Raw genomic sequence first — 6,706 nt, forward strand, 5'->3', positions numbered from 1 at the left:
TTAAGCGGTTAAATGCAAATATAAATATCTTCTTCTTCAAATTTTTACTTGATAAGTAAAATTCTTTATCTTTCAATACAAAAAATTGCATATCGCATGATAACGACGTAATTATTTTTTTGCTACAAATTACATTTCGCTCTTTCTAAAAATATTTAAATAAATATCTTACTTAAAAGATTTGTAAATAAAAATATTAAAAGAGACGGTAAAATCCTTTTTGCGCGTTATCCGTCAGCGGTGGCCCTGACCATAGCCGACTAAAAAATCTTTTTGAAGGATGAAAGTCTAACAACATACTTAATTTTGATTAAGTAAAATTATCCAGCACGTTACATACCGTAGTTATAATATGACAAAATACGTAAAAATAGCTCTTTTTTGCAACTTTAAGGAGATTCTCGCGCTACTTCCTAGTCAATAGACAGTTTATTCACAATAATATGTAAAATAATTAAAATAATGGAATAAAAAGGTTACTAACAATATGCCATTATACATAATTATTGTTAATTTTATATGTTACTAAATATTTTCGTATAACAAAATGACAAAATAAAAGTTGTAAGATGCTCATTTGATGTATACGCATCGTCCATTTGATATATTCTAACTTTTTTCATTAAAGAATATAAATTTCTTGTAAACTGTACGGTCAGTTTAAATTAAACTTTACGAGAACAAACTTAAGTATTTACTTTATGATTTTAACGATTTTTAAATTACTGTCTTATACGCAAATGTCTCAATTTAAAAGAGAATAACTACAAAATAAGGTTATACCTTCAACTTGTGATGTAAAATTCTATAAATTTAGAATTAAATATCTTCAAAGTGGTACGATAAAAGTCAATGAAATTTTTTCTAGATATTATTAATATTATTAACTTTTGCATTACATGTATATTATAGACTTGTCTTATTTTTCATCAAACGCGAGAACCTCCTTAATTGCAAATTTCTCAAAATTGTGACATAATAGAGCAATTTGGAAAACAGATTCGTACTCAGTATAAAAAAAACTATAAAAATCGACTCTTCTTGTTTCAATGTTCAAAAAGTCATTTTTTGTCGAACAATATAATTTATTGTACGATTAAAGATTACATGGAAAATAAACAAAGTCACCTGCGAATTTCGTCTTAACAATCTAAGCGATAATAATCGATCGAGAATCTTTTTATAAATTTGAATAATAGTGTTTAGGTATTCATGGAATATATTATTTGTTCACGGAAAATATGAAAAACTATTTGACTTTTAACTCGAACTCGTTTCACAAACTTGGAAGTCTCTTATTGTCTCATGAACTCTTTAGCGATTTACTCTTTACTCTTACATGGCTTAATGCGAACTGCTCCGAAATTCGATCTCGTGCGAACATTTTCAGGTGATCACAACAGATCAACATGATCAATTATCAAGGCTGCGTTCCACTTAACGCTTACAACGCTCGTGGAATCATTTCATCCTTGTCGTTTATCAAATGTTAAACAAGGACGAACGATGCTCGCGATCGTTGCGAGCGTTAAGTGGAACGCAGCCCAAATGGTCTATAAATATTTCTGATTGGTTCTTTTTATTCTCTACAGTATTCTAGAAGTTTTTTATACAGTTCTCATGTTACTTAAGTAATATCCATATATATAAAATAAAATACGGAATGTTTAAAACACCAATATATTGTAACATGTTGAAAATCGTTAGGTCTGAACGAAACTTTGCATGAAACATAAAAATCTCTCCCCTGCAGAGAACGAGAAAACGCTTCGTTCCCAGTGTCAACATTAATGCGAGAGAGGATTCGATGCAATATGTATCCCGATACATAAATCATAAGCACGGTATTAAAACTGCGAGGGGCATATGTGCCCGGTGCGCGAGCATTTCCTCGAACGACATACTCGGCGAATCCGTCGAGGAAAAGTCGAATTCTGACGCTTTATGAAAATCGCGGGACGCGTATTTTCTATCCGTTGACCTTACGTTTAATGCGGACGACATCGATTTGTGATACGAGCGGAAGGCTGGCTGGCTGACGCGCGTATCCCTTAAAAGTTCCATTCCTCATTTTTTCTCGATAGCGTTGCGCAAAGTTGCGCCGCGTATATCGATCTCGGAGAACATACGCACGATATCAAGCGTTTTACGAAAATACATCCTCCATCACTCGGAACGTTTTAAACATCGATCGATCACCGCCCTAATCGTGTCGTTTGTCCGACAAAATAGTCGTCGTCAGGTCTTTTGACACGCAGCAGACTCGATCGATGTTAGGAACGAGCAATCGCTCAAGATTTCAAGAAATAAAAAAAAACGCACACAACACATTCCAGATGAAAAAAATACTATTCCCTACTATTTTTTTCATATAGAGAGGAGAAAGGGAATAATATCATTCGTGTAACTCAAGTTGGAAATTGCCACTTTTCGGACAAAAGCAACAAAAGAGAAATATATGTATCCAGTAGGTAGTACAGCTTTTGTCCGAAAAATGATATTTCTTTGCTTGAAAAGTTAAAAAAAAATCTGTTATTCTACCTCTTGTACGAAACTCATTCTTTTCTCCGAAAGAACATTATACTTTAAAAAATATGGGTGTGGATTTAAACTATATGGATTTTAAATATCATTTTAAGTTGGTGGTACATAAAAAATAAAGAAATTTATATTATTCTTTGTAATTTCAGATAAAAATCAACTTTTTAGTTATTCCACATATAATACTCTAAAAAATATTGATGTGGATTTAACACCATGATTTGAATAATTTAACACCGACAGTGAGAATTTAACATACGCATAATAACTATGGTATTAAATTCATACTTATGATATTAAATCTACAATTTATATCAACACCACGGTGAGAATTATATAAACACCGCATACCGTGGTGTTAAAATCACATCTATAGGTATTTTTTAGAAAAAAATTGATGTGAAATTACAAAGAATAGATATAAATTCTTTTATTTCTAGTTTTATTAAATTCTTGCATTATTGTCTCATAAAAACAGGTGCAAAGGCGGCTGAATCGCGTGCTCGTCGGAAAAATTCATAGTCCCCTGTCCGCCTGCAAATCGACTGCGCGCGATCAGTGCACTATACGGCATGCATTCGCGCAAGTTCCGACCAAGCGGGGCCATCTCCATCCCAGCGACGTGCAAATAATCCCAACAGGCCTTTGCGTGTCTCTCGCTGCCCCTTCCCAGGTTCCGATTCTTCTCATCCGACCCCTTCTCTCGCGAAATCCCGGTCGTTTCGTAGCTCCTGTCGCGCGTGACGAGTCCATAGACTGGACTGGGATTCCATTTCGTTCTGTCCCTCTTTTCCTGACGCTACCTCGGAAATATGACGTCCGCGACTCGTCCGTGCGAATATAAAGTATCGACCGTCCTGCAAAGTCGAGCCTCCGATAAAAGAGTTCCATTAGCCCGGGTACACGGGACGCGCTTCTTGCCAACAACGATCGCCAACCAACCACATCGCTGTCGTTTTTTGAAGGGTCGTTTAAATAAAAGCGGAGTCGCGATGACAACGACGAGCTTGAGAGATCGACACACGCGAGACACATTTCAAAGTTCACCGCGATGATAAATATCTGTCGCAATGCGCAATCCTTTGTGCAAGCAGATTGTTACAGTGGTAATATTTACCATATAAGAGTTTGTAACAGTATTTACACCAAAAATATATATGTAAGAGTTTGTAGCAGTATATTTACGCAAGAAATATAATATATAGTATATGTAGAAAATTAAATATTTCGCTATATAATTGCGTAAACGAATGAAAGACTACAATGAATGAAAATTACAATATACTTAATATGTGTGCTTTATCATATCAATGTTGTATAATAGCAATAAAGATTATTATTTTTTATTATTGTTATTATTATTATTATTATGACAGAAAAAGAAACGATTGTGGGATAGATGAGGAATTACAGAATATTGCAATATCTTGTATTTGCGTTGCATTTTTGGGAGGACCGTCAAATTACTTCTTTACAATCCGCTTATAAGATATTACAACATGGCCACTGGTCATTAGTGTTTATTGCGTTGTCGTAAAACATTTCAGTTTTGCAGATAGGAGACAGGCGTACTCTTTGCGTGATTTTGAGAAGTATGCTGGTTATATTAATTTTGTAACTTCAGTCTGGCTTTCAAATGATATAATTGAACTAAATTTGATAACGAAATGTGTGCATGTATCCGACATGTACAGTTATACTACAGGCCTGTTTTTTTATTTCTGCACTATGCTGCATTAGAACTTTCTTTCTCGCTTTCGCCAAATATCAAATATATACCTATTTCACTTTAAGTTCCAAAAGTTCAGTTGCAGAAAATAGACCTTACGTACATACTAATTGATAATATTCCATCCCTCTCTTATTCCATAACCTTTTTTCCTCCTTCAGTTTTTTTGTGAATTACGTTCATTCTATTGGTATCATTCTTTCGTTGACAAACTTGTACTAAAAGTAGTTAGTAACATGAATATTTGATTTATTTCAATAAAACAAAATGTATTCCTTTATTATTAATACTTTTAATACCCCATTAACCAAAAAACAAAATGATAATCAAAAACAATAAATAGACTCTTGAAACACAAATTCAAAATATATATAATAAAAAGTGCTATTAGAGCCACGCTAGTTGACAAATGCGATTTGTGTGACACAATAAAAAAAATTTGTTGATTGTTTTATCAATCTCTAGGTTTGTTCGCGTCGCATGCTCCAACATGTTCCAACATGCTCCTACCATAGATCTTACTCACTCTAACGCGCTTGGTAGAGTGAATAGGAACTATAATAGGAGCATGTTGGAGCATGTTGAAGCTTGCGACGCGAACAAACCTAGAGATTGATAAAACAATCAACAAATTTTTTTTATTACCAAACGTTTCGATCCTTACTGTGGTCATCTTAAGTGAATGTATTTAATAATAACATAACAAAATTAATAATAACAAAAAACAAAATATCGCACGAAAAACATTTCCATGTGTGCAAAAGACTTAATATCGCGTCCTGCTAAGGAAGGATCTTCTTCGAATGCATTTCAAAAAGTCAAGAACCATTGATAACAAATTTGCAAGTTCTTGGCAAACGTATAGTGTTGCCGAAGACTTTTAAGAAAAATTCAATATCTATTCCAGCCGTAAAACATTTATGGCAAAGCCACGACGAACATGTAGGGACGCGAAAGTTGTTTTATTGGCCGCTTTATGGAACATCGAAAAATGGGAGGATCGGGAAGTGTGTCACCTGTACGCGAAGAAGTTTACATGGAGGGAAAATAGTAAGTTTACGGCCCGCATCAACGGGCGAAAAAGTTTCCGGGAAAACAATGACGGGTTAAAACGGCGTAACGTACCCGTGTTACATAGGGACCTTCCGGCAGCAATCCTTCGCTACCCTCCGCCAACATTTTCCGCTAGCTTTATTATTCGCGCAGTGCAATCCCCGGTATGATAAAAATGAGAGAGAGAAAGAAAGAGAAAGAAAGAGGGAGAGAACGAAAATGCGGGGAAAATTCGATAAGAACACGCATGAATAAAACGAAAAAATGTTGTTTATCTTCAACGAGAACAAAAATTCGCGTACAATTATGCTAAATTCGCGTGGCGCGCAAAATGAGGAATATGAAGAGAGAGGGCCTCTAAAAATTTTATTAATAGGTTGATCCCGAATTCTCTATCCAAAATAAAAATTTAAAAAAAAATCCTGAAATCTTAATTTTGCAACTCAATCCAGGCACGATTTTCCATCTGGTACAAAGAGACAAAAACACATTCGCGTTGTCAACATCGTTACAAACGACAAATGTTTATTAACGTTCCGCCGGTTGTCCCCGATGTAAACATGCGAGCCAATATATTCGAACGTTGATTAGACATGCATCCAATACGAACAAAATTTTTTACACTCCACGGTATGATCGACGAGAGAACGAAAAAAAGTGGAATGATTGCGTCGCACTCAATAGCTCACGAATGTAACGAATGATCGAGAAACGCATCAGATTTGCATATGTATGCGTATATGTATGTATGTATGGATGTATATATATATATATATAAATAACAAAAGGAAGCACGTATATATATATATATATATATACGATGTTTAACTCCATCATATGCATTGGATAATGACTTCAAGCAGTCGTGCTTCGTTCTCGTCTTGAACTCGGAAAATTTTCTATCATCTTGCTCGTATACACCGTACAATTCCCGAGACGAGAGTGGTTTGCTGCCGGTTGTAGGAGCGCGGGGAATTCGACGAGAATATACATAAATAAAGCAGATGGAATTTTCGTCAAGAATGCCAGACTCATCGACGGGGGGGAGGATGGTTTAATATTTTATTTTAAATCAAGTACGATCGGCACTCCTGTTATGTGTATTATTTTTCCTGCTATTTCCTCCATACGAAAAAAAAATATACACAAATGGCACATTATATTTTTTTTTATTGAAATTATAAGATCGACAGATAAGTTTGATTGAAAATACATCTCCCCCGACAAAAAAAAAACAAATATTTATTTTATATATTGGTTTAACGGTATTATTATTCTTTTTCCAGTTGCAATTTTTTTGAAAAATCAACTTTAACAATTGCGACTTTTTTCGACCGGAAGGTGCGACAATATTCTATCTCCCCTTCCCACATTGAGTAAAAC

Source organism: Mycetomoellerius zeteki, unplaced genomic scaffold, assembly GCF_001594055.1.
Source record: "Mycetomoellerius zeteki isolate Tzet28-1 unplaced genomic scaffold, Tzet1.0 scaffold52, whole genome shotgun sequence".
In the NCBI taxonomy this organism is placed as follows: domain Eukaryota; kingdom Metazoa; phylum Arthropoda; class Insecta; order Hymenoptera; family Formicidae; genus Mycetomoellerius; species Mycetomoellerius zeteki.